Source organism: Artibeus jamaicensis, unplaced genomic scaffold (assembly GCF_021234435.1).
Source record: "Artibeus jamaicensis isolate MK-2021 breed Jamaican fruit bat unplaced genomic scaffold, CSHL_Jam_final scaffold_1019, whole genome shotgun sequence".
Taxonomy (NCBI): Eukaryota; Metazoa; Chordata; class Mammalia; order Chiroptera; family Phyllostomidae; genus Artibeus; species Artibeus jamaicensis.
Window position 1 is genome coordinate 10,309,215 of NW_026522025.1, and position 22,627 is coordinate 10,331,841.

Consider the following 22,627-nt stretch of genomic DNA (forward strand, 5'->3'; position numbering starts at 1 on the left):
GTCTCTCTCCCCTTCTCTCTCTCTAAAAAATCAATACATTTAAAAATAATAATAAAATATAACACAGAGAAGCCACATAAATAAATATCTTTAGACCAGGCAGGTGAGCTCAGTTAAATACAATGAGAGCTTAATAAATCTCATGGGGAACAGTGGGGTCTATGCCAAACTGGAGAGTGATACCAATTTACCACTAAACAACAGTGAAAAAAAGTGTACTAACCAAGCAAAACATCTACACTACCCAGGACCTAACACTGTTGTGCACACCCCATGGATCAGAAGATAGAATGGGATTCCAGTATTAAAGCATTTCACTTCACAAAAAGCAAGGAACTTGAAGACAATTACCTCTGGTAAAGGGATCACAGCAATGTAAGCCATATAAACTCCACCGAAGGTTCATCTGTTCACATCTGATCAATTTCTCCTGCCAGGCTTTTGTGGGTGGGGAAGAGACAGGGTAAGAATCTAAAATAGGGGGCCCTCAAGTAGGAAAGGTGGTTGGCACAAAGGAGAGCTGGGAGATGCTGGAAGATATGGAGAGGATGCAGAGAAGGGAGCCTTGTGGTCGCTGAGACCTGCCTTGCTGAACCTCTCCTGCTTACCCTAGTTCCCTGTATTCTAGCCCCAGATTTCTGAAAGCGGCCTTGGCATTCCTAGGGGCACTAACGCAGAGGCTGGTGCTCATGCTAACTCTACCCTCCTGCCAAGCCTAGTTACAAAAAGAAGCCTTCTCTATGAAGCATTCCTAGGTTCCCTGAGGTGCAATGAGTCATTCCCTAGCCATCTCCTCCTGGCTCTACAACCCTTTGCTTATAGTATCTTGACACTGATTAAAGCATGTTGGGGTATTTCTGTTTTCTATGCAGCTCCATTATGTTGCTCGTTCTTTAAGAGTAAAGTCTAGTCCTAACTGGTGTGGCTCAGTGGATTGAGTGGCAGCCTGTGAACCAAAGAGTCAAGGATTTGATTCCCGGTCAGGGCACATGCCAGGTTTGCAGGCCAGGTCCCCAGTGGGGGGCACACAAGAGACAATTACACACTGATGTTTTTCTCCCTCACTCCCTTGCACTCTCTCTAAAACTAAATAAATAAAATAAAAAGAAAGAGTGAAATCTAGGTCTTATGCTTCTTTATATCTCCAGCATCTAGCCTATGGCAAGTACCCCCAAAAAGTAGGTTTGTGCAGCTCAGCAGGAGAGGTCCGGTGAGAGCAAAGAGGACTGGGGAAGCATGAGATTCCAGATTATAGGAGATCACCTGGCAAACTGCTGCCCTGCTGTGCATTTGTGGGAATCTTTGACCACTTTTAGTTGGCTGCTGGCTGCCAGCACAGTCACTTTCAGACTCAAAAAAAAAAAAGACTGCGGTAATTAAATGAGGGCAAAGTTTTACTCTGTTTTACAGAATAGAAGGCTATAGCCTCAGAGACTAACTTTCCCCTGAAGTCAAAATCAATAGAGTTTGGGTGTAGGCCTACCTGGGATCTCTAGTGATCTTTCTACTAAACACACATGGTAGTTAATCACAGTGTACAGCATTGTTTAAGTAAAAGCAAGGAAATATTTTTTCTCTCCTCTGAGGATTAGAGAAAATTTCCATTGTTTTTCTATTTTGGTTTTTGATATTTGTTCATTTTTCTACCGTAAACACATATTATTTCTTTATAAAAATGATTATTTAACAAAATCATACTCTCCAAAGATATCAGTTGTGTTCTCATTGATCTCATAAAAATAGCAGTAGCTTCAGCTACAAAAATGCATAGATGTCAAGAGAGGTTGGACTCTGAGGATGTGTTTTCAAACTGGAGTGATGCCCATTTCTTTCATTAAATTCCACACTTAACTGCTGTTTTTGACACTGCCCTTCCTACAATGAGTTATGTAGTTTCTTCCTATCCTCCCCCCACCCTCCATGTAGCATAGCTATCAGAAGCACAGATTTCAGATTCAGGCAGACCTTAGTGAATCGTGGCTCTGTCCTGGATGAGCTGTGTGGCCATGGACAGTGACTAGAAACATTCTAAATTGGTTTCCTGAAACTTGGAAGTATAATCATCAGATGCTATTGTACAGATTAATGAAACAGTGCATACTGTACAAGCCAGAAACCTGGGAGGCATCCTAACACCTTCCTCTTGCTCACTCCACATATCTAATCCCAAATAAATCCTATTGAAATTACCTCCTAAATAACTCCCAAATCCATCTAATTTTCCTAACTCCACTACCCTCCCCACGTCCAGGCTACTACCTTGTCCAGCCCCTGTTACCACAGTGGCACCCTAAATGGTCATATTGCATCCATCTTTGTCCCCTATAATTTATTCTTCACACTTAGGGCTAAATGATCTTTTCAAACACAAGTAATCTGTCATTTCAGTGGCTCACCCTTTCTCTTACAGAAAGAAAAAAAAATCCCTGATAAAGCCTGTATGGTTTAGCCTCTCCAAGCCTGTCTAGGGGCCATTCTTCTCTCTCAACATACTCCAGCCAGTTAACCTTCCTTTAGTACCTCAAGATCTGCAGATTCTCAGATCCTACACACGTTCTTTTTTTCCCTGTAAAATGCATTCTCTTGTAGTTAACATTTCCATACCTACCATTCTCAACACAAGCATAGTTCTGTCAGAAAGCCTTCCCTGTCCCCAAACTGTCAGAAAACTCTACCGATGGACTCTCAGAAAACTCCAGACTTTCCTTCAGGGCACTTAGCACTGTTTATAGTTATAAATGTGTGTGATTATTAGATTACTTTGTTTCTTCCAAAAGACCATAAGCTCCATCAAAGATAATGTTGTTCTCATATGTGCTTTCTTGCACTCAGAACAATGCCTGGCACATAGTAGGTAGTAAGTCATTAGTTATTAACTTAAAAAGCTAATGGATGGTATAGTGCCTACTATAGTGAACACTAAGATGTTCGTTATTACTATAATAATGTTTCCCCAGTACAGAAATGTGTTTGAAAGTAAAGTCTCCCTTTCATATCCTTTAAAGAAGATGCATTTCTTCACAACAAAAGAATTAAAGAAGTAGAGACATAAATTAAGAGCTGAGAGCCTGAAACTGGGTTTGAGTCCTGGCTCTGCTGTGTACTCGGAGTGTGCCTTGGCCATGTGGTTTCACATCTTTGATTGTTGAGGGTTAAATGAGTAAATGCCATCAATGTGATTATTGCAGTGCTTGGCATATGGTAAATATTTAGCAAATGGTTTATTATTGCTATCATTATTATAGATAATCCCAAATCTACCTTTAATAATCTGCATAGCCTTTTAAAAGCCCCTTCACCTCTCTGGTTGTCAGTTTCATCATCTCTAGAACTAGAGGGCCATCCTCACATGGTTCCCAAGACTGTTCTGCGAATCAAATCAATCAGCAGGTGGAAAAGTTTCCTCTGAAAAGTATGAGTGTGATAGAAACATAAGACAGCACTATTGCCAGCCCTAAGAAACACAAGCCCCAAATAAACATGTTCAGCCAAAATCACGGCTTTTCCTCATCTTCCTTTTCGTGAGAAACCATGTGGTAGAATGAGTGCGGTTCAACACACGTAGTCAACAATGACTTCAAACCGTTGATAATTAAAAATACGTGCATGAGGGTGTAAAATAAGAGGGGAGGAGAAATTAAAAGAGAAAGTATAGTTTAAGAGCACATGTTCTAGAATGAGAATGCCTATATTGAATCCCTTCTCTGCAACTTCCCAGCAGTGTCACTGCAGGCAAACGGGTTAATCTGATCATCTGTAAAGTGGTACAGAGGAAAGTCTCTGCCTCATGGATTGTCGTAAGGCTCAAATTATGTAATCTGTATAAATCTTTGAGAGTAATGCTTGACATATGTTATACACAAATAAAAGTCAGCCATAATTAAAATTGTAATTATTTTTGTTGTTTTTATTATCATTGTCATCATCGGTATGCTAGCTTTTAATTTTAGGAGATCAAAATTCAGGGGTCTAGGAAGATAGCAAGGCATTTAAACAATATCTAACAGATTCATTCTTCCAAGATGGTATATTAGGTATATTAGGACTATGAGGCAAATAAATTGCTTCCTTGATGTATTAAATTAACCTTCTCTATCAGCTCAGTTTGGACAACACAAGGGCTATGTGGTTAAGACACCTCCTCAGAAACAGAGTTTATGAAAGAACATCCAACTAACAATAGCCTAATGCTATGCTGTGGAAATCACATTTTGTGATAAAGCCTCGACTAAGCCAGTGTGCTCCCTTGTCAAGTTACAAATTCCATATCCCAAGATAATTAGTGAGAAAGGCCTGTAAGAATTCCCGTGTCACTTAAATTCATGCTCAATTACAAGCGTGCTCACTATACTTGAAATGATCACATGTTCAATTCAGTTTAACAACCTTTACTCAACAGCTATTCTAGACTATCAGTGACCTCTTATCCTCATGGCTTATGAAACATGGCTTGTATACAATAAACTCATGAGTTTATCTATTACTGCAGACCACATTAAAAATACACACAGTATAGCAATGACAGTATCTCCTTATGCAAGAAAACTACAGTAAGAAACTACAAGAGTATTTTCAGTAATAGTAATAGTTAACATGTATTGAATATATGACGTGGTAGGGCCTCCACTCTACTTGCCATATATCACTCTGTTCCCACACTAGCCCTATAAAATATTCCCATTTTACAGATTACCTAAATTTGGTTCAAGACATAGTAGGTGATTAAACTGGAATTTGAACCTTGGTCCAAAACACATGTTCTCAGTGACTTGGCTATAATGCATTGTTATATTAGTGTTTGCGGTTTAAATTTTGTATTAGCTATGAATTATATTATAGTATTTTTCCACATGGAGAATAGCCACAAAGCTATCATTGGGATGCAGGACTCAAGGTTGTAGCACTAGCATCCTTTTGGAACGTATAATAATTAAGCCTCTTTAGGCACCTTCTTCATGCTGAGCCAGTGGAAAGAAGTGGAGACCTCTCCTTTAAAGAAGGCTTATAACTAGGGCCCCTAATGCAACCCTTCCCAACATTCTGATACTTAAGGTACCAAAGAAGAAAAAAATTTGTTAAATATGGACAACTGGTACTAAGAAATGGCCCACTGACAATTCTGGTAGGAAGTTTCAGTAACTGCACATCTATGATATTAAATAGAAATGTACAATCAGTGGTCCATGATTGTCTTGCTCCAGAAGTAAAATAAGAGGCCCACAATCACATGGCAATAAGCAGGAAGATGTTTTGTCACTTCCATGCTGTCCTTCTACTAATTCAAAAACAAATTCTGTAACACATGAAGACAGTCACTCCTCTTCTACCACTAATATTTTCATACTCATTCAGATAATGCAATTACTACAAAACAACTGAGTAGGAATGGCAGGGAAGCTGGTGGTGACACAAAGCATCCTCTGAAGTGTGGTTCCATTAGTAAAAACTCAAAACGCAAGAGGAAAGTGGACAAAGCTGTGTTGTCCTTGCATGCTGGGAATGTAGTTTTGTGTATTTCATCTGCTCTAAAAATTAGGGAGTCATGCTTTGGGATAGAAAATATTCTTATCCCAGACAAGCAAAAGAGCTGAGTGATGCTAATATACTGGAAACCAGGGCGGGACATCAATCTGACAGGTCTGAGAAGAGGATTTCACCAGAACACAAATAGAGAACAAGTGGGGTCAGGAGTAATACACATACCTCATGTGTAAGAGAAACAGAGATCCAGATGAGTCATTGTCCACTTGAAAACGGATAAATAAAAAGAACTTTAAAAAATAGAAAGTGTTAAATGCTGCTGAACAACAGTAAAGGGAGACTCAGAGGAAGAATACATCTGAAAATCATAAAGTATGGAAAGGGTAAGAAAAAATAGAAAATTTTTATTTCTCTAAAACAAATAGAAAACCACTGGAAAAAATATATAAGATGAAATAAAAAACCAGAGGACAAAAACTTAAGTGAGTTTGATATGAAAAAGTAGTAATTCAAGAAAATTAGGTGGGGAGCATTGGGGGGCAGGGTGGGCTGGGATGGGAGTAAAAGACATAAAACTGTACTTGAACAATAATTAAATTTTTAAAAGAAGAAAGAAAATTAGGAGTACTTAAGATTGCTAGAGACCAGAATTAACCCTGTGAAAATTGGTCTAGTAATTTTAGAGTCATACTTCCTTCCTCTTTTTCCTATTATCTTTTTAATTGAATCTATTGGGGTGACATTGATTAATAAAATTATATAGGTTTCAGGTGTACAATTCTATAATATATCATTTATGTATGGTATTGTGTGTTCACCACCCCAAGTCTCCTTCCATCAGACACAGACAAATTACACCAAATGTAAAATTGATATGACAGAGAATGAACACCTACCTCCCAAACTGAAGATACAACTCAAGGATTACAAAGGTGTTTCTAAGGAAAACGAAACAATTAGACAGGAAGCAATAATCAAAGACATAATAGTTTACTATACTTCAGGCAAAGTTCAATGAGAGATCCACATCTTGGTCAGTCTGCTCTCCAAGAAGGGAGAAGATAAGATTATCTACCAATTTGATTCAGAAGAGAGTAAGAATTCACATAAAAGAGATTCTAAAATTTTATTTAATTGTTGACTCTGATAAATAGAAAATATAAACCAAAGTCTGGGTTTGAAAATTTAAAGGTAAGTTGAAGAGAGGATATACACTTTCCCAACTACTAAGGAAACAAAGAACACACAACATTCCATATATGCAAACTCTCAAATAGAAGCAATAGCAAAAAATAAATAAATAAATTGCATAGAACAGAATGACAGGTGTTAGTGAAACCAGCCATATGACAATAAATCTAAGTGGTTAAATCCTATATGAGGAAGCAGAGATTCTCAAAATGCAGTAAAAAATAAATCTAAATATCTGCTGTCTCCAAGAGACATACCTAAAAGTGTGTACATTACAAATTTTAAAAAGGGAAAGTAGTTAACAAGTAAAATAAAATTAAAAATAGACAAGACAATATTAATTTCTGGCCAAGCAGACTTTAAGGCAAAAGCAATTATATAGAAGAAATATATTATTTATATTATTTAGTTTATAAACTAGAGAATAGCATAATGAATTTGTAGTAATAATCTCATTATGCATTAATTAACATAATATCAAATGAACTAAAGCAAAAATGGTTAGAAAGACAAGGAGAAACTGAGACCATGATTTGTATACACAATTTTAACACTGATTTATCTATTTTTTCTAGTTCAAGCCAGAAACTATGATATAAAAAAACTTAAATAAATATAATTAATAATATTAAGATTACTAGACAATGTGACCTCTACAAGTAAAGAATATCATCTTTAAAAACACTCATAAAACTTATATAAAAATTTATTATGTTATGTGGGTACATGGACACACACCCCCAATAAATTCCAAAAGAGGAAATTGAATAGGTTTTATTTCTAGTCACATACAATAAAGCTATAAAGTAATAACAAAGAAAAGTCAATATTTTACTTTATGATAAAACAAGAATCATCCCCATTAAAATCAGTAACCATGTAAGGATGCCAAAAGTTACCATTATTATTTAACATAGTCCTGGACGTTCTAATCAAATGAAAAGATATGAAACAGAAATACAAGTACAATTATTGAAAAAAGAACACAAAACTATTATTTTCAGGTGACTTAGTGAATAAATACTTTAAAAATCCCAAATTACCAAATGAAAAATTGTAATTAACTCATTAGATTACAAAAATGGTGGCTGCAAGCTAATTTTATAAAACGTGGCAGATAAAAGACATAATAGGAAAATAACTCCATTATCAGTAGTAACAAAAACAAAATCATAAAACGCCTAGAAGTAACCCCAACAAGTAATACATACAACCTAAATGAATGAACTATAAGCCATATTGAGAGTCTAATAAATATTTCCCATTGTGGGGTTATAACACGATATGTCCTAAACATTGCAAATATAATATTTTTAAATATTATATAGTTTCAAAACACATCACGTCAAAATTCTAGGTATTGCAGTAGCTCATTTGTTTGTTTTTTTCTTTTGCTGCTTTGTTGGAGCCAATTGGAACTGAAATATTAAAGAATAAACCACTTAACTTCAAAATAAATATAAGAGACGAAGAGTAGTAGCCACACGGGCCAGTGTGGCTCGGTTGGCTGGAGTGTCACTGTTCACCAAAAAGCTGCGGGTTCAATTGCTGCTCAGGGCACACATCTACATTGCAGGTTCTATCCCTGGTCTGGTGCATATGGGAGGCAACCAACTGATGTTTCTCTCTCACATCAAATGTCTTTCGCTCACTCGTTTTCTCTCCCTTTCTTTCTATAAAAAAGCAATGAAAAAAATGTCCTCAGGTGAGGATTAAAAAAAAGTAGTGACCTCTTCATTAAGGTATTGAAGAATAAGGTATTATTTATTATACCAAGCTTCAAGGATAACATTATCACCAAATAAAATAAATCAAGTTCCTAAAGTGGATGATGCTTTGCTCCCTGAGGGTAGGAACCCCAACAGGTATAAGAAAAGACTGAAGCCTCCAAGAGAGAGCTCAGGGTCACAGAAGAGGCCAACTCAGTTAACCTTCCAGGGCCAATTGTTTTCTTTGACATTTTGGTTATATCATATTCATAATAACCTGTGACATAAATTTAATTTTCTTCATTTTATGCATGACTTTATTGAGACACAAAGTAATTTAACAACTTACCAAATGTACTTGGATAACAAACAAGAGATATAGATGGATTTCTCTCAAAATGGAGAAGCTGCATGTCAGCTAAAGGTCACTGCCACAAATCTAATTCCAACAGGAATCCCCAATCCTGTGAGTGTGGTAAAAGGAGAAACTTTGAGGTAAACAATTGGCAAATGGAGAGACATAGCCTCCAGAGGAAACAAACTGTTCTCCACTGAGGCAAAGAGAAGTCCCACTTTTATAATGGAAGTTCCTGCACAGGTCCCTGATTGGTGGTCCATTTCTGTGCAAATGAGAAACCCAAATCTGCACAGTTTAATTGGCCCAAATAGCACTGTCCTGATTGGTCAGAATTGCACATTTGGATGGTCATTATGGAGCTGTTCTGATTGGTTGGCAAAGATGCAAATGAGGATATAGTTGTGCTGTTCTGATTGAACAGGGCAGGTCTCAGCCCATTCGTCAAAAGGCAATTCCAAAAAATCCTTTATAAATAACTTGTAACTCATCCAGCAGCAACAAAGAGCAGAAGGCTTGGCAGGTCTTTCTGTTGCTTTCCCTGAAATGCAATGGGTATGAGAAGCCTGTCAGCAATGGCTGCTAGACTCTGGTTAGGAATTTGGACCCAAGGAGTCCTTTTTAGAAGATATATTCTTTCTTGGGATTCAGACTAGTAACCCTACCACAGTTGCTCACATTAGGATTAACGTGAGGTCAGTACAGGGATGTTATACTTCACACTCTTCCTTCCCAGGAGTCGCACATATCACAGTAAATGGATCCTTGGTTGGCTGATGTAGAATCAAAACTGGGGTTAGGGGTGAGGTTTGCACATGAGTTATAGCCATTGAATTGCCACTTCAATTAGCATTGAAGTTGGAGCTGATTTGGAATAGGGCTAAAGTTTGGAAGTTGGAGTTAGGATTTGGAATAGGGCTAAAGTTTGGGCCCAACTTAATTTCAGGCTTCATTTTTAGGGTACGTATAAGAATGGGAACAAAGTTGAAAGAAAGCCCAGTGTCCAAAAACACTTCCTGAAACAAGTGGCAATTATTGCTGAATTTCGAAGGTTAATCAAGTTATAAGAAGATTTGTCTTAGGGATAGAGGCCACTACTTGGAGGAAAAACAACATACAAAATTCCAGAGGAGGAAAACGAATTGGTGTATTGGAAGAGCCATTCATTCATTCATTCAGCAAGAGGCACACAGTGGGCATGACAAACCTGAGAGAGGGCATTGGCAGGCATGCGAAGATCATTCTCTAAATGCTGAGGAACTATTTAAAAATCTTAAACAGGAAAGTGACATCATGAGGTTCACATTTTAAACAATTGCTCTGGCAAGCTGTGTAGAAGATGGATATGCAGGAAATGAGACTCTGAGCACAGAGGCCAGTTAGAATGTCAAATACTCTTTCTGACTGACCTCATGTCTGACTATATTTCTCACCTACATAGCCATACCAACCTGTATGTTGTTCTACCATCAGGCAAGTATACACTCACCTCAGGACCTTTGCATTTGCTTTTCCATTTGCCTGAAATGTTTTGCCTCCAAATATCCACTGAGCATATTCCCTTCTCTGAGATCTCTGCTCAAATGTCATCTGATGAATATCTTCCCTGTCCACCCTAGCTTCAGTAGCTACTGCATGTATACAAACATACTTTCCTCCCTCCTTACCAATTGTATTTTTCCATTCTGTTTTTTGCCATTTATTTAGTCTATCTTTACTAAAACAGAAGCTTTAGAAAGTCATAAATATGGTCTCCTTCTCTTCCATATCTCCTCTGTCTAGAAAAATGCCTGGCACATAATAGATGCTTTAAAAACATTTCAAAATGAATAAATTTTGTAAATACTTGTTGAACCGGTATGACACACCCATTACCTTATAGTAGGAGACACAGAAAGAGAACACCTAATTATGATCCAACATAGTAAATTGTATAATAGAGGTGTGTACAGGATGCCAAAGACATTTGCAGTGGAATACTACTCAGCCATAAAAAATGAAACATTGTCATTTGTGTCAATATCAATGGACTTGGAGGGCATTAGTGAAATAAGTCAGAGAAAGACAAATACCATATGATGTCACTCATATGTGGAATCTAAAAATAAAGTAAGCAAACAAACAAAACAGAAATAAATTTATACATACAGAGAACATTTTGATGATTGCCAGATGGGAGGGGAGTTGGGGAGAATGGGTGAAAAATGTGAAAGGTATTAAAAAGTACAAATTTCCTGTTATAAAAACCATCACTGGAATGTAGAGTACAGCATAGGGAATATAATCAATAATATTGTAATATTACACTATAATAATAGTCAATATGTATGGTGAGGTGGGTACTACACTTATCAGGGTGATCACTTTGTAAGTTATATAAAATTGTGTACAACATAACCATTATGTTGTACACCTGAAACTAATATAATATTGTATGTCAACTGTAACCTAAAAAATTTTTATTGTGAAGAAAGAAACTAAAAACCCAGTCTGAGAACTATCAAAGAAAAAAATTTGAAGAGAGACATTTGAGCTGAGTCTTGAAGACCAAATAGAAATCCACCAGAAAGAAGTTGGAACATCTCAGAGAAGTAAACAGAATTTGTAGAAGCACAAGATGTAAGGGCAGTGGAAAATGGTGCATTCAATGTGATCCACCCAATGCGATAAGAAGAGTTCAAGGACTTGGCAAGAGATGAGCTGATGGGATAGGTAGGAAATAGAGAATGTTAAGGAAATGCTCTTCATTTCAGCTTGTATTTAATTTGTAGGTGTTTCATTGTAAGTTTCCATACTACATCTACTACTCAAAGTCTTTACACCAACCAGTCAACTACAAGGTCTCTAAGGAGGTGCTGCAAAAAAAACCAAAGGGTTGAAAACGTTTTTTAGTGGACATCCTTCCCCACTAACTCCCCATCAAGAAATGTATTTCATTGGAAAGTTCAACCCATAAAACATTGACTTTTCTAAAAGGAAGAACACATTCTAAGTTGGAAAAGGTTAAATCAGTAGACAGTTCATATTATTTACAGACCTTTACAGGTCTGAGCCAAATTGTTTCCTTTTCTTGATCCTCTAGGCACTTGTCAATATCTAAAAATATATATATCAATTAATCAGTATTTTGGGAGAAGAGTTGGTCTACTTAGTTTTACTTTCTATTGGGTTGCCAAAATATTGTTTGTTTGTTTTTTAATTTTTATTTAGCTATTTTTCAAGTACAGTTTTCTGTCTATTACTCCCATCCCAGCCCACCCCACCCCATGCTCCCCACCTCCCTCCCATTTCCACCCCCCTTAGTTATTGTCCCTGTGTCCTTTATACTTGTTCCTCTAAATCCCTCCCATTTTCCCCCTTAAATTCTCTCCCCTCTCCCCTCTGGTCACTGTCCCTTTGTTCTTTATTTCAGTGTCTTTGTTTTTATTTTGCTTGCTTGTCTGTTTTGTTGTTTAGCTTCCTGTTAAAGGTGAGATCATATGGTATTTGTCTTTCAACCCCTGGCTTATTTCACTCAGCATAATGCTTTCCAGTTCCATCCATGTTGTTGCAAAGCGTAGTAGTTCCTTCTTTCTCTCTGCTGCATAGAATTCCATTGTGTATATGTACCACAATTTTTTGATCCATTCATTTACTGATGGGCACCTAGGTTGCTTCCAGCTCTTGGCTATTGTAAATTGTGCTGCTATGAACATTGTGGTGCATAGGTTCTTTGAAATTGATGTTTTGGGGTTCTTAGGATATAATCCTAGCAGTGGAATTGCTGGGTCAAAAGGCAAGTCAATTTTTATTTTTCTGAGAAAATTCCATACTGTTTTCCATAATGGTTGTACCAGTCTGAAATCCCACCAACAGTTTGTTTGTTTCTATAAAATGAATGGCTCTAGTTGTGCTTGGTTGTCTTTAAATTCATTCGAAACAATTTTGTTAGATTGTCTTCTGGTAGCTGTCACATCAGCATGCATTTTTAAAAAAACATCAAAATTGGTGCATTTTTGTGTAGCCATTGTAATACTGAAGATGGGAGAAAATAAGCAACATTTTGGCATATTATACTTTATTATTTCCAGAAAGGTAATAATGCAACTGAAATGCAAAACAAGATTTGTGCAATGTGTGGAGAAGGGGCTGTGACTGATAGAGCATGCTGGAGATTTCTCACTGGATGATGCTCCACAGTCAAGTAGACCAGTTGAAGTTGATAGCAATCAAATTGAGACATTAATTGAAAATAATCAATGTTATACCACATGGAACATAGCTGATATATTCAAAGTATCCAATTCAATAAAGATATTGGTGAAAATAAAAAATGTCTTTTATTTTATGGAAAAAACTAAATGAACTTTTTGGCCAACCCAATAGTTAGCTAAGAGTTAACCCAAAGACACTTTTGGTTTGCATTCTGGAGCCTAAGATTTCTTATAAAATATCATTGCATACTTTTCTGCCCCAGCAAAGCATTATGACGAATCTTTATTTAATGCCTGAGGAGTTTCAGAGCTCACCTTGTTCTGAACATAGGTTTATGCCTTTTAACTTAGAAACAAGAGGAATTTTCCATTTAGTATGTGGCAAGCACTGACTTGACATTGTTAAACACATTGATCTATACTCTTTCAAGTTAGGTATCAGTAACCCCATTTTCCAGACAAAAGAACTGAGAGTTCAGAAAGTTAATAAATTACCCCATGTCTTAAAACTACCCAAAGGTGATCTCAAAACCCATGGTCTGTCCTTGGGACCTGAGCTTCAGACAAACCCCTTAAGAGTGATTCTAACGTAGGACATTATAAACACACTTGGGAGAAGGGGGTTTCCCTCCACACAGGCCCTAGGCCCCACAACCAGGTGGTGTGGGGAGCAAGCAAATATGCTTTAAAATGTCTTCCCAGTTAATTTTAATATACCAAGTTAACATTTTTGAGAAAAATTCAGATTTTAATTTCTGCCCTAATGGTTACCTATCATCCTGTTAAAATAATTAAGAACCAAGGTGAAAATGCACATTTCCACTTAGTACTAAATTAAGTAGAATACCTAAACTATTAGAATAATCAGGTTCTGTTTATTTGTTTTTGAATGAATTTTCTAGTTAAAACTGGTCCTGTGGAGTCTTCAATGAGTTCACTTGAAATAGGGTTCTCAAATATAAATTTAAGCTTACAAGTATCTTTGTACAAACTTATTACAGGATTTGCAACCTTTCATTTTCTCAGACTGCTGATCAAAATCTTCTATACACCCACTATATTATACTTTACATGCTGTGACACCAAGTGAGGGACCAAGTGATCATTCAGTTATTCCTTCTTTCATTCACTGGTGTATTGAGTGCCTGTGATGAGTTTTGGTATTCGTGAGGACTAGACTCTCTCTCTCATCCCCATAAATCTGCTTTTTGAATTCTTTCTCTTCCTTCTGTCTGCCATTGTCTATGGGGACTTGATAGTTGTGCCACATCTCTCCTGTGGACCACAGTTTTGAGGAGCTGAAGGTACCCAAAACTTATTCTCCTGAAAATGAAGACACAATTACTTTCTTTGACATACTTGCCTTCTAGCTTTCCCTTTGAGTCCGAGGCAGTGAAAACTAAGTAATCCACCACTGTCCTTATTCATGTTATTTTCACAATCATCACATATAGGTAGGTAGGCAGTCACCTACACACTATCATTTGAGGTGCAGACTCTAAATACTTTCTGTAGGAATCTATCACATGGCTGAAATACTAACTGTGAGCAGAGCATTTCCCTCACCTTATGAGTGGATGAGTTTATCAGATCATCCACCTTCTTTCTTGGGTCCCACGGGAATCACAGGGTTAACTGAGCAAATATGAGCATCTGGGTTGTTTCACTCACCTACACTCACCCACCAGGGAAGGAGAGAAGACTGTAAGAAAAGGGAAGAAGCTATTAAAAAACAGGCATAAGACCCCAAAGACAAATATAATCCACTTCACTTTTCTTTTTTATTTTTTAATTTAAATTATTTTATTGTTATTCAATTACAGTTGTCTGTATTTTCTTCCCAGCCCCTCCAAACCCACCTCCCTCCCTTGCTTCCACCCTCCCCCTTGGTTTTGTCCATGTGTCCTTTATAGTAGCCCCTAAAGGCCCTTCTCCCCACTGTCCCCTCCTCCCTCCCCTCCAGCTATTGTTAGATTGTTCTTGATTTCAATGACTCTAGTAATATTTTGTTTGCTTTTTTTCTTTTGTTGATTATGTTCCAGTTAAAGGTGAGATCATATGGTATTTGTCCCTCACCGCCGGCTTATTTCACTTAGCGTAATGCTCCCCAGTTCCATCCATGTTGTCCTTTGCCACTTCACTTTTCAAAGAGCCACCTACCCACTGATGCTATTGTCTTACCTCTAAAGCACATTAAATATTACAGAATATTTGTTCTTGTCTCTCAGTTCATGGTACCTGTGCATAAGTAACCAGCCGGTACCTTGCAAAGCTGGTGCATACTAGTTCTGGTCATTTTTATTTCACCTAATCTGCACTTGAAATGTTTTTCCCATGGCATTCCCTCTAACTTTGGAAGGCAGAACTAATTGGCTACGCCATAATAAGAGTTGCTCTGTCCTTTTGGAGACGGAATCAATATAATTCACCCAATGTGAGCATTTCATGTCTCCAGCAACCATCTTCAAAAAGCATGGAGAGATGGCACAGTCATGCCCTATGCCCCTGAAATCACTTCAAGAATAATTCTAGTTAATTCCAGTTATTTTGCACTTTGTTCGAGTGCAAATACACCATGTGAGACCTCTAAGTGACTAGAAATAGTGCTGGTCTTTTTTATATTGAACAGATTTTGTGAAAATATATTCTGCAGCACACTAATTCCTAATTAGAAAAAAAATTCTCTGGTTCAAAGGTTACAAGTCATGCTGAATCAGCCAGAGTTAAACTCATTTATTGACTCCTGAATTTCACAGTGCCTTTAAAACGCTATTGTGCTTTGTGGCTCTCCAAAAATAGTTTTATATTAAAGCCACATTTCTCACTATTGGTGTGTGACTTGGTGTGTGTCAAGTTCCTTCATTTTTGATGAGCCTCCAAAATTAGGAGATTAGAACAGACCACTTCAGGAGTACCTTCCATTTTTCACTCCTTAAAGCTCTGACACCTTTTCACTGAAACAAAAGTTTCTCCCGGAAATATTACCTGTCACTCTCCACCATTATCTAATAAAAATCCCTGACAACTCTCCTGTGGTACCGTGGTACATCAGGACACAGTGGAGAGTAACTACCAGGGAAGAGCTGCAGAGAAACTTTATAATCACTCCCAATACAAATGAATGAGAAAGAGAGAGAGACTGCTTGGAACTACTATTAATTGTGATAACAATAATTAGTGTATCTCTTTTTGTTCCTTTCCACCCTTACCACTTTGCCATTGATCTTTACCTGAAATTACAAACATTTTCTATGACAATTTGCTTCCACCCAGCACATCTGGTATCCGGCCAGAAAGTGTAAACTGATGCTCCCCACTCTGGTGTCTGACTGGGGAAAGAAGGTGGGGGGATGGAGGAGCGGAGGAACCGTGGCTGCAGAGACAGACGCTGCCGAGACATTTAAAATGCACGCTCCCCTAATAGGAAACAGAGCAGACTGTGTTAGAGAGAAGGGGAATGAGAGACGCAGCTCTGCGCGTGAGGTGGGGGGAGGGAGGCAGGAGCGGGGAGTGTCCAGCTACCAATAGCTCGGGACCCGGCAGACAGGCTTGGAAGCGTGGAACAGGAGTGGGGTTGCCTGATAAGATAACGATAGAAAAGCACGCGATAAAGGAAGTCTGGCCCACAGCAGCTAGTCTAAGAGGCAGACAAAAATCACCTGACACGACAGCAAAGGGCGACAGAAGCCAGGCAACCAGAGAGCTCAGTATGGGAGGCGGGGCTGTGAGGTGCAGGGTGGCATGAAGGGGTCAGATAGGAGCACCATTACTTGCCAACTTCCAGTCAAGATGTACATCTTTTACTCAAGGAGAAACCACTGACGCATTCAGCCCAGCAAGCTAGTGGCCGGTTGGCTAAGGTGTATTTAACCTTACAGGTGGACAAATTCTCCAGAAAGAGTTAGGCATAGGAAAAACTGCCATTTATATCAAGGTGATTGAAGGCATTCCAGCCTCCAGTTTCCAGCCTCATTCCTATAGATTCTTAAGCAATTAACAGAAAGTTTTTCATAAATTCACTGAGTCACTGAATAAGAATTTATGAAAAACCTATCGTGTTCCAAGTTGAGGTGGAAAAGTCACATAGTAAGGGTACAATGAAAAACAAGTCATAGCCTGTGGTCTTAAGAAAGTTGTAGTAATTTCCTCATGTATAAACTGCACAGAATTTCTGCCTTTTCCCCCTCATGGGTTTGCCTTAAGGTTCTTAGTGGCCACAGTGGATCTGGAAGCAATGCCATGAATTGTTGAAAACAATACACACAGGAAGAGATTAATATAATTTTTATATACTTTTATTTCATCGAAATATAATTGACATATAACACTGTATCAGTGTTAGATATACAGCATAATGAGTTGATATATGTATTTATTGCAAAATAATTATCACAATTAGTTAGCATCCATCACCACACATAGCTACAAATTTTTTTTTAATCCATGTAATTTACAGTGCTAATTACTTGAGATCTGAAGTAACTAAAATTCAGGTCTGCATCTCTGCTCTAGATTCCTAGTCATATTGAATACCACTTACCATGAAAGGAACTAGTCCACATCTTCAAAAAATCATGTGGCATCTGATTCTGATGTCCTGTGTTAGTGCCCTCTTTGTAACTAGGGAAGCACTAGCCTAAGGGCGATGTCTTTCATGACAAAAGGTATTGCTCTTTCTGGCATGGAAATCATGTTAAAAGCCACAGGCAATAGTGAAAAGCAACCAGCTCTCTAAACCCAGATATTTTATATTCAACATCTCTAGACCCACTCAAATTCAAAAGGTGTTCAAAACTGAGATTGGGAACTCTCAGCCCTGTGTGCCAGATGGTGGGACCTACCAACAGGCTCAGGAAATGCCACCCCCTTGGGGCTGTGCACCTGCCATGTACTTCCCCATCTCTGGGAGTTTGCCAAGGGGCCATCAGCACCCTCACCGAGCATGCTCTTACTATGGCGGTGAGCACTGGGAATGTGTTAAAGTAGCATAAAAGATGAGGGCTGTCCCAAGCTTACAATCATTTACACACTTCTAGTCACTGCCTGCTGACCTTGATGATAGGTGTTTTTAATTGTGGTAAAATATACATTATAAAAATTTATCGTCTTAACCTTTTTTGAGTGTAGAATTCAGTGGCATTAAGAACATTCACACTCTTGTGCAACCATCACCGCTATCCATCTCCAAAATTTTTTATCTCAAATTCTGTTCCCCAATAACTTCCCATTTCTTCCTCCCATCAGTCCCTGGTAACCACCATTTTAGTTTCTATTTTGTGAATTTTACTATTCTGGGCACCTGATGTAAGTGAAATCATATAATAATTTTCCCATTGTTCCTTGCTTGCCTATCAGTACAATATTGTCAAGGTTCATTCATGTTATAGGCTATGCCAGAATTTCCTTTCTATCTGAGGCAAAGTAATATACGCATATACTACATCTGTTTATCTGTTTCTCCTTTTATCCATCACTAGACAATTGAGTTGTTTTCACTTTTTGGGCCATTGTGAATAATGCTACTGTTGATGTTTTATTTTTATAAAAGTGATTTAGGCAAAATGAGCATTTCAGGTATACAGATCTGAAAAGCAAAGTGATTTGTATAATTTCTAAAAACTTTTTTCCCCAAAAAGCCACTGTGTCAAATACAGAAAGGATGTCACTTATACGAGAAAATGTATAACAAACTGAATCCCTACTTTAGAGGACATGAACTTGGCTGGAAGTTCATGATTCTTGAGGAGACCCCCAAGCTGGGACACGCCTGCTGACTTCGGAGGTCTGTTTCCAGTGGGAACCCTGGTCTCTGGACCCCTTTATGTGTGCCGGCTGGGACCTTAGGTTAAAACTTAGCAGCCAAGAACTTAAACAGAAACTTTGTCCTTGGGTGACCCCGCTGTGACACACACCTATCTGTGCTGGATGTGGAGTCTGGGCTGCTTTGGGAATCTATGCAAGTCGACTTCCCCGCCACATCCCAGGAGTTCAGATGATGGTGGGTGCTGCTTGTCAGCTTCAACTCTAAGCTCCCCAAGTTTCCCTCTTGGCAATAAAACTGTCCAGTTGAGAAACTAATTTCTCTGGGTTGTGACTTTCATTTGTTAGTGTTCCAAACCCTATCCAAAAGAGATATATAAAAGAAAATTTCAGGTCACTATTTGTAGCATTAACAGTTATATATGCCAGTTTCGGGGATGAAAAAAAGTCTATGAAAGGAAAGCAAATCCTTTTACAATGCCGTCCTTGGACCTTTTGCACCTTTAAGTGCTACAATTCACTTGTACTGTCACTGAATTTTTTTAAAAAGAGACAGAGTGAGAACACACACACACACACACACAGTGCCAGTGCCTTGAGTTCAATCAACCAGAATTCAGGAACACCGAGTGCCTCCATTTGTAAAGTGGTAATAATAATCCTCACCACCTGCTTCCGAGGGCTGGTGTACGAGTTTGTGTTCATTTCTAAGAGGAGCTCGAGATCCTTGAGTGAAAGGTGTGATGCACAGTATTATAATTCCCACCACAGGGTGACATATGGAGGGGGAAAGAAAGTGTATAGATACGTATGTTTCTGTTTAAACTCTGTGTGCAATTCTGACTTTTATCTTATTTTGCCTTTAAGCTAAACTGCATGGGTCACATTTAGAGCATATGTTGTTATCATTCGCCTTTTTTTGCTCAAGAAAATTGAGTGAATAACGGGTATTGTTTTCCTATTTGCCGTGGTTAGAGTGGTTGCACATTCAGAAACCTCTGACTCGACACAGAGAATAGCAGATCCTCTTTTACGATGCTGAGGGTGAGGGGCTTCCATTCAGGTTTCCCCCTGTTCTGTCCTCCGTGGATATTATGGGTACAATTTTGAATATTTGGAAATTGGCAAAGTATTACTTTAGAAGTGAAAAGTTCTTTTTACCCTCCTTGACAAAAAGAGCAGACAGTGAAAACAATTGCACTATTGGTTACCCATATGCCTCTCACTCACAGCCCCTTAATTGGACTAATGTGCTTTTCACTTATGTTTTCCTATAATGAGCTTTCACATTTGGGGCCTCATATTTTGAACCCTTTTTCAGGACCCATAACTGTGCTTAGGGAAGAACCTGCACCTCTGCAGAAGGCCTCTGTCTCCACTTGATTTTACTTAGAAACCAGGTGGTATGAATCTAAACACCTTGGATGTAAGATGTGAAATGGGTTTAAGTAACACTGTATTAGTCATGAGGCAGAAATGGAGTAATGTTGACATGACTCGAAAGTGGCATTGTTGAGTAAATGAATACGTGAGAAGCACTTGCTAAACTAAATGAGTTTTGCAGTTGTATGCACATTTGTGTAATCCTGTTTATTGATGCCTGAAACAATTTGCAAAATAGAAACAAATCCATGAAGAAGAAATATGTTTGGAATTATTTGTTTATATGACAATTTAAAAAAAACACAGGAATCCAACTGCCACATTTCATGCACTAAGTATACCATATGTGGAAGCTTCCCCTCAGAAAAGTCAGCAGCAACCTTTACTGTCTGATGCAGAACAATGAGGAACAGCCCCATATCTTTTACTTGCTAACAACTATTTTTCAACATGAAAGTTAGTTTTGTAAAAAAATTTTAGTCAGACGGAATATCAGGATACCTATATGATTGTCTTTAGAGGCTGATGAAATAATACCTAATTTTTCTTAGTGCAATAAAAAAGTAATGTCTTTGACAGAAAAATATATTTGCACAGTTTTCTCCAAAAAAAAACCAACCGAGGTGTCTTTAAGGAAATATATATAAGCTTACAAAGGGCCTGGCACTATTCTTATGTACTTTGCAAATATTAATTCATTTAGTCTTCATTATAATTCCTTGATTACTATGATCATTCCCAGTTGACCTATGAGGAGGTTGAGGCACAGAGAAGTTTAGTAACTTGTTCAAAGTCACACAGCCAGTAAGTAGGGAGCCACAGGTCAAAGGCAAGCCATCTGGCTCCAAGTGTCCATGCTTTAAGTACCTCACCTCTGCCTGTCCACACAGGAAAGCCTCCATGTGTTAGGATTTTTTGGGTAGATGATTCAGGTTTCTGGCTGAATTTGCCATCTAGACACCAGCATTTTATTTTCAGAGCTCAAATGCTAGATGCAGCCTGCCTATGTGCCTGCTGGCTGTCCCTAGACCCAAGGGACTCTCCCTCAATAGCCATGTCTCTGGGCTCTCCTTTTGGGGGAGAACACTTGTTGCTGTCTGACTTGCTTATGATCTACAAGTAGCCTTAGCCCAGCCAGCTGCAATCCCAGACTGGATCACTCCTCCAGATTTGAGGTTAATCAACTGCAAATTCCATTAGCTTCATACAGAGTGAAAATAAAGAACAGACGGCTTCACGTGGGAGCTGAAGTCAGGTGCGGCTCCTCCAGGCTGGCCCGCAGGTATCAGCAGTTCCCCTGCCTCAAAGAAATAGTGCCTTCGACAGGGAGACAGATCAAAGAGGGGCTGTTCCAGACAGCCCCTGCCGCTGGAAAAGCTCTTGGAGTGTACCCCACGTACACTCACAGACTTGTTTTGTTTTCTTTTCTAGAAAGATACAGAATTTGAAACTCCGGTTCATTATATTCTGGCAGCTGTGAGGACGTTTCCTAGGTGCACTTTGGTATGCTGCCTTGGTGGGGATGCAATGCTGACAACTGATTTCTCTGCCCACTGGACAAGGCGGCCAAGAGTTAGGTTCAAAAGGCTGTTGGGACTTTGAGGTGGTCCTTATTTGAGGCCGTAGGCTTCTTTTCATCAGCCCTGATGTAGAATGGCTTTAAGACACAAAATAAAAGCCATTTTCCAAAGATCGCTGATGTTTTTCAAAGCTGGACAAAAGTGAACTTGCTAGAACATATTCAAATACAAGCTGTTAGTTTCTCATTAATCTAAGTTGACCAAACAAAAGCTTTGCTGGTAGAATGAAAGAACTATTATACAGCAGTATTGAGTAAGTTAGCAATTTCCTTAAAAATGCCCAGTTCTGTTGGTCTTCTTGTAGAAAGCTTCCCAGTCATCAGGTGAGAGGACAATTTCTGTTTGACTTTTTAAATGCCATATGGTCACTGTCTACATGCTTTTCACTTTCCCTGAATCCCTGTCCCATGCTATTGGCTGGATTACTGTTTGGCTTCTATAGTTTCCCTTTTTTTGATTGCTTCTTTCTTTATACCTCCAGATTAAGGAATATATTGTTGCCATTAAAACAGAAGAAAAACGCAACAACCCCATTGCTGGGAATTTATAAGCTAACTAACCCCGATTACAAGTGGCCCCTTTCTAATCATAGTTTGTGGTGGAATGAAAGATGCAATTGTCTGGAAGGGAAGAATATGGAATCCATGCTGGCTTGGGGGTCAAAGGTCATCGCATGCAAAGGTCCCTTTCTCTCTGGCACGGCTCCCTTTGTATAGCATAGTTTGGCAGCTATCTTCTTGCACTTCGGCTACCTGCCAATGCAGCTGGTACTGTGTCTGGTGCAGACAACAAAGCGTCACTCAGCAACCAGCAGCTCTGCATGGGGCCGCTTTTCTCAGATGACAAAGAAAGATGGGCTATACATTCTACCATCGCTGCCCATTAAAAGGACTCTTAAATTGCATTACTACAAGTTATTGTTAATTATGTAGTAGTCACTGGAGCTGCAGGAGCTTTCCGGGGAGGATGGCTGGG